This window comes from Pocillopora damicornis, chromosome 1 (assembly GCF_964200805.1).
Source record: "Pocillopora damicornis chromosome 1, jaPocDami1.2, whole genome shotgun sequence".
NCBI lineage: Eukaryota > Metazoa > Cnidaria > Anthozoa > Scleractinia > Pocilloporidae > Pocillopora > Pocillopora damicornis.
The window spans coordinates 17916310-17923657 of record NC_142670.1 but is presented as its reverse complement, the minus strand read 5'-3'; the positions used below and the strand labels follow the sequence as shown (position 1 = coordinate 17923657).

Here is a 7348-nt window from a genome sequence, read left to right as displayed (position 1 = left end):
TTAAAAAGTTTACATTATGGAGATCATCAATTTACGCACATGCATCCTCACCTTCCTTTGCTTATCCTGGCTTATCGCGTTCGCGTGAATGTATTTTTTTCAGTACGTTCTCATATTAATAATAATATTGTCATATTATGTGATCACTGATTTATTTCAGTCTGTAACCAAAATAATTGCTGTTGTCAACCAATTCAGCTTATCATGATCCAACTTAGGAAAATGTTTTAGAATGTAAATATCTAGAAATGAAAATGTATCTTGAGACTCAATCACGTACAGATGTTCATTGAGAAAGTACCAACACCAAATCCACTTTCTGCAATCTGTTTTCCTTTCCATAAATTAAAGCTCCATAATGCTAGACTCTAACTGAGTTTGGTAATGGTATTATTTCATGAACTTTTTCTGATGGCGCAGAAGTGGAACTTAATATTTAACAAATAATAGACTATTACTACTATGCACATAAAAGGCATGCTCTGGAATAACTGACTCGAAATGATTCGCCCAAATCTCTACAGGTTTTGAATACCTGTTACACTGAGGATGCCTAGTATACCATTCAACTAATGCTAGAAGGTGGGTGATCTTTTGAGATTTTCCATTCTCCATTTTGATGACCACATCATGTTGCAGAAATTCCCTGATGAAAGCAGGTCTACTAGAGTCATCAAACCACTGTGTGATAACTGTTGAAGGCTGTTGGTTACAAGCTGAGTCTGCTGCACAACGGTATCCTTTGTATAAAAGGTGCTTGAACTTATCACAGAAGCTGGAAACATGGATGATTCTACCACCAGCATACATGGTCTCGTAAGTCTTCTGTAGTCTCCTCACATCATCACTTTCAATTGCATCCCCTTTTGATTGGTGGTAGTGGTACTTGAGTCTCAGTTTTACTAAGGTTAACATTAACTGGACTGCCAGTTTCAGATTCAACCATGTTGCAGAACTGCTGGACACGGACACTTGCTTCTAGTAAAGTTCCCTTTCGCTTGCCTTCACAATCCATAAGTTGCTGGAACTCTTCCATGCCTCCTGGAAATATAATTTGAACTCATGGGGATAATAAAATGAACACCAGATAACATATGGTTCATAATATATTCTGATACATCTAGGCATTATGCAAAGGCTTACACAAAGCAACATGCCACAAACAGGGTATCAGGCCTCTGGCAGGTGCAAGGTTAAAATTAAAAGTCCAGCATAAAATTTTGATAATAATAAAAAAATTATGTGATATTTTTGTGGGCTTATTATTATTTGATTTTAACTTGACAGTCAGTCATTCAGTCGGTCAGTCATTCAGGTCAGGTCAAAATGACAGACCAAATGGCCCGTCTGCTTTAAACTTTTACATTTATGTAACATGTATACATGTACATATATGTTTGAATATGGAGGTTTGAGTGTTCACATAATTTTTTTTTTATTTCAAAGAATATGGCATGATTGCATTCTATCAAAATGTCAAGAAAGGGAACACCAGTTTGAAAGAATTAATTTTTATTTCTTAAAATTTATTAGAGAAGAGTTTAATACCTACCAATATTAACATTGTTTGTATGGTAATCTCCAATAATTCCATTGTACCTCTCAAATGAGAAGCACCAAAAAGAAAAAACAGGTCCATAATCAAGTATGCAATCCTTAAAATGGCCATGAAGATGCATGTTTGGTGTGCACTTCTCCTCCCCACAGAGGGCTTCTAAACATTACACAAAATCGCATCAGCTTGTGGTCAGCTTCCATACACTCCTCCTTGGTGATAACTTTTCTGCAAAGCAGTTGACAAGCATGTACAAATGCTGTCCACATTCCATAATGTCCACTGGGTATTACTCCAAAAAGCAAAAAAGGAGTAAATACATACCCAGTTCTTTCACTGGTCACCAGTGAATCCCTTAAATCCTTCAGAAATTTTGCTTTGGATGCACCCAATTTCAGATGGTGGCTTAACAAGATTGACACGTTTCTGTACTCTCTCCAAGTCAGATTCACTCAGAATTCCCATTTCAGTCCAAGTCTTAAGAACATGTTTGGCACTCCCAAGAGGCAAGTTTTGCATGGGATCAATCAGTGCCAATCTTATAGCATCATAGTATGGAAGCTGGAACAGACAGAGTAATGTGCTCCACTTGAAGAGGCAAATTTCTGGGCATCACTTGGTGTTTTAGCTTGGCAAACTTTCTCTGTCGCTGCTTGATGGTCTTCATTAGATTGCTGTTCCCAGATTTCTCTATCAAATCCTGAGAAATCAGGTTTATCACCAAATGATGCTCTTGGAAATTTTTTAAAGCATTTGCTGCATCCTGAAAATATAGTAAAACACCATATAAAAAATGATGCCGGTGCAACAAGCATGTATTTACACACGCAACAAACATATATTTGCCAACTTGTTTTTGAGCCGAGGGTGCGAGATTTTTATCCTACAAGTGCCAGGATTTTTGATAGAGAACCTGATCATATCTGGAGATAATCCAAAGACTTCAAATGCACACCCAAACAATTCCAAACTTCCTAACACATGAAAACACAACCTTGTCTCTGGCACTTCCCTTCCAAAAATCAGAGGATGTATTAGCTCAAACGTTTCTGCTAGGTGTGAGGAATTGGTCAGCTGGTGAGGGCTGACTTGAGATCGAAGTTTTTGATTCCCAAGACATGTGAGTTGGTAGGTATACATACACAAATACAAAAAAAAATAACCAAGGAGTTATTATAAAAATTGTATAAAACACTCTAGTTATAGTGCATCTTTGAGCACTCACCTTTCTTTGCAGTATGGCCAATAAAACCTCCACATTTCAAAGTTGCTGGTATATCACTTGACAAAGCTAAGATAGCAGCTCAGAACTTCTCCCCAGTTCCAGAATGTTTGTGTCTAAGATAACTCCATCCCACAAGTCAATAAGGTCATCTACTAATGGCTGCAGGAAGGAATTGATATAATGCTTAGGATCCTTTGGCCCAGGAATTATTCCAACAACAATAAGATTTTCAGTTTTGAAGCGTTCCTTTTTTGGAAGGTTCATTACAACCATGTAAATGACGCAAATGGATTTTGAACCATGAAGAGTGGGCTGAAGCCAGTCAATGTTCAACATGAGAGCAAAGTTATTTGGTATAGCAAGAAAGGGCTCTCCATACATATACTGAAACTCTTTCCAAACTCTTCCTTCAAAACAGTCTCCAAGAACATTGTCTGACAGCTGGGTGGAACAATTTCTCCACTTTTCATAGTTTTCCATGAAGTTTGGCTTGTTAATAAGGTCTTGTAATGAATCAGTAACCTTTTTAAAGCAGTAAACCTGCCTAGGATACAAGAATGTCTCTCCTGCTCTTGACCTCATAACTTTCATCGGAACAGAACCACATGGCCTCCTTCGGGCTTGGTGTGGGTGGCGTGGATAACTCACATGACTGCATTTTGCTGATACAACCTCACCATTTGGCCTTTGACAAACACATTCATCAAAATAAGAGAGAGTTTTACACTTAAAGCAAACTGCATTTTTAATAAAACTGTTTTTCTGAAGGCCAAGATTTTTTCGAATCATGAACAATGTTTCTGGGATGATCTTGGCAAGGTAATAAGAACTTCTGCTTGCATCATCTTACCAATACCAGATAAGAACGGCTTGAAAAACTTTAAGAGTAGAACAATAGCCCTGTCTGCAACTTTGAACATTGCCTGCCACAGAAGTAAGAATAAAAGCAAAGCCCTCAGTTCTGTGCAATCACTTCCTGGTTCCTTCTGTTTACCACATTTTTTTTGCACTGTTTTCCATTTCATGAGAATACTAAAAGCTCTGCTTATCGTTCTCTACATCATCTGCCTGAAATGAAATAACAGTACATCAGAAACAATAGCAATAAATAGTACTAAAGGTTCAGTATACATGTACACCACTCTGCATGTATTTACATCACTTGTGAATAAAATGAATATCAAAATATTTCACTAAAAGAAATTTTACACATTAAAGAAGGGCAGTAGCCACACTGTAGCCTGAGGCAAGACGAGGCACTTGCCTCATCTAAATTTTTACCTAAGATAAAACAGTAAAACCTGGCTTAAGTTGGAAAAGTAATCCCCAGAAAACATTTTTCTATTGGTTTATGAGAGATTAAGCTACCTAAGAAGAGTGATTTAAGAGCAAAAGCCATTTTATGAGGGTCATTAAGAGAGATGGCAATGTTATGATCTGCTCTTTTTGTATTAGTTTGCTGTATGAACCAATAATATTCTATAAACTAACTAAGAATTGCTGTTCTGATTGCATGGAGCTTTCATGTTTTTCCACTGAGAACTCCTCTGGTAATATTTCATCATCTACATCATTTTCACCACCACTAGAATCTCCTTCTGAAAAGAACTGCCTGTCTTCATCATCCCAACAAGGAAGAGCACCTTCATTTTCTGAATCAGAGTCCATGTCTAACTCAAGCTCCACATTTTGACTAGAGAATCCACATGCAATATCACCATATAGTGTCTGATTCTCGTAGAAGGTACTTTAGCTCACTGTTTTCTTGCAGTGGTTACAGTAGAACTTGTCACCAATTATAGGAGTGACTAACAGCACAAGATGAATGTCAGATTGATCAGCATCAATGAGCTGATCTGCAGTGAGGCTCCTTTTACAGAGCAACATGCAACAGCATTGCTACAGGTGTATTTCCTGGGGTATAAAATAACAACCTTTACACACAAATGGATGTGTGTACCCAAGAGTCAAAAGTAAAACAAAAGCAAATAAAGAAAATTTATTATTATTAAAAAGGTCAATTTGCATCAAGCTGTTTACATATGACACTGTAAAGCAACAGACTGTGTTTTTCCACATCTGAATGTCATTTTCAGCAGAAAACTGAAGTACTGTACATGTAATTGATTGGTGGACCTTATGTTGATACATAGGAAAAAGTCAGAAAAATCCTGGCCCTGCCCCAACAAAGTTTTGAATGTAATTACATAAACACAGCCCATAACAGACAGCCTGGACAGAGCTGTAATAGTACTGTGCATGTGGCATTGTCATTAGGGGCTGTAACCCGTAACCCGTAATACCTGTTACAGCCGAGCTTAATTAATATTACAGGTGATAGTTACTATTTAAAAAACTGTTGGTAATGCTTTCAGATGTTCCAGCAGAGATCTTTGACTCTTGTCTTTGCTGTAAAATTTTGGTTTGTGTTCAGGAGATATGTCTTAGCACTCTTACCAGTCGGTCTTTGGCGAAGGTTTAAAGCGCGCAAGTTCTACCTAAGTTTTAACTGGAGTAAAAAAATCGCGCTGTTCATTTTTTTTTCCGAAAATTCCGCCATTTCACGTGCCTGTTGCTATGGTTTAACGTTGCCGTCCCCACGCGCGCGAGTCTCTACCATGCGCAGGAGTTTTTCAGTTCTGTCCAGACCGCGCAGAACAAGATTCTTCCTTCTCTCAAAACGGTTTAACTTTGAACCATCGCAAATAATCAAGAGTGTTATATCTTGTGCGACCCGGGCTTAAAACATTATGAGGACTGAAGAAAACCTTTCGGGAATTTCAACTATCGTCGACCTATGTTCAGAAAGATCAACCTCATTATTAACTCAACTCACCTTTCACGTTTAATCTCTGCAAACTGGACTTTTCACATATGTGATCATAATAGAAGCTTTTCCCAAACCAAGAATCGCAGTTTCCACAAAATTTCCTTTTCAATTGATCCGTACTCTCATCTATTATACTGCCTTGATGAAGAACTCTGAGCAATCGATTAATATGCTGCCGGGTTAAGTGCCGACAATCGTGCCGACAAAATGCGTGACATTCATTGAGAAAGCTCTTATTGGTTAGTCTTACTCACGTGGTTGCTCTAGAAGTAGATTATTGGCTTACGGGTCGCTTAGACGAAATAGAAGGGAAAGAGAAAGAGGACGCGTTACAGAATATTCGCTGGACGATTTTAGTTTTGACATCGATGTGGCTGCATCTTTCTTCTGGAGTGGTAATACCAGTACCACTTTGAGTCGACGACCATTCGGCTCACGCTCATCAACCGGCGCCCGATCAAGCGCAGTTCCATCCCATCCAGAGCCTTTACGAGAAGATTCTGTTTGAAATCGGGAGAACCTGCTGGTCTCAAACTTATGAAACACATTTGATGAAACTTAACTTCAAAGAGACACATTTAATAGGTTGAATTTGCAAGTGACCTAACCTGAATGTTGATGTAAGGTTGCCATTTACTTGAGAGAACAAATGGATAAATTTGAGAAAAGAAGCTTTCAATGTTAGGACAAGATTCTCATCAAAGACTTTTTTACGAATTTGGGTAATAAATAAATAATAAGCAATTAACCTAATACTATTTTTATGTACCAGGTGCTGTGTCAAGATATTATGAAACGAAAAGACAACAATACCTTGACAATCCACCTGACAGAAGAGATAAAGCAGAGAAGACTGCTCTGCAATAAATTGATGCAAATTTCATGAGTGGCAAGGAGAATGGTGAGGGCAGTCAAGAGGATGTGTGGGTTGTGAGGTCACCACTGTGGCGTAGTCCATAGCTATCTTCTCTCTTAAAGAGACTTCAGGAGAAAATTGACAAACAGCCATCTTCCTCCTGAAGCTCACATCCACAAAATACAAGAGTAGAAGGAGAGCCATCCACACACAGTCTACCAACTTCCTCACCAGCATGGGTACTCCTTCCTGGTGATAGACAGAGCCCTGAGAGGTCTCCTTCTCAAAATAGGATTCCTCCCTCCCCACAGTCCCCACAACATTGCAGTGGTGATGAAAGCGATGGGGAACCCTTGCATATGTTGGACACCAGCCCTGTCACAATCCGGAGGAGGCCAAACAGACAGCTACAGTCACTGTGGGACTAAATTAATGCCTAAGTGTTCTTTATTTACATAACCTGTATGTTTTGCCTTCTGTTTTTAATTCAGTTCATTTGACAGAATGGCAAGGTGGTTTATGGGTATTAGGGTGAATGGTTCCTTTTTAACCCTAACTCATGAAATGTTTTTTTTTTCCATATTGCATTAGCTGGTTTCACAAATTGAAAAATTAACAAATGATGCCACTTTCTCTCTCTCTCTCATCTTGATTGGAACATAATCTGCCAGCTATCGCAAACAGTTCAAAAATCTGTGGGAAGAAACCTTAAATAACATAGAATTTTGTGGCGATCAACTCCATTTATTGTTGAAGTAATATTAGATGTACTGAAGACCTTTGTAAAGAATGCTACAGTTTTGGATATGCCACAGTTAATTTTCTTGGAATGATTTCAAACAAGCTTCTTGAATTATTGTGCTCTTCAAACAACTTTTATGT

General features: G+C 38.3%; 1 pseudogene across 1 annotated transcript; it reads right to left on the bottom strand.

Moving 5' to 3' along the window:
• Nucleotides 1–225: 225 nt before the first annotated feature.
• On the bottom strand, nt 226–6243 carry LOC149052450 (uncharacterized; annotated as a pseudogene). The gene is made up of 7 exons (XR_016179345.1): nt 6219–6243; nt 6013–6110; nt 5617–5782; nt 4272–4588; nt 2781–3848; nt 1493–2318; nt 226–1059 (listed from the first exon to the last, which is right to left on the bottom strand). The product of XR_016179345.1 is annotated as an uncharacterized LOC149052450 (transcript).
• Between the last annotated feature and the right edge of the window lie 1105 nt (nt 6244–7348).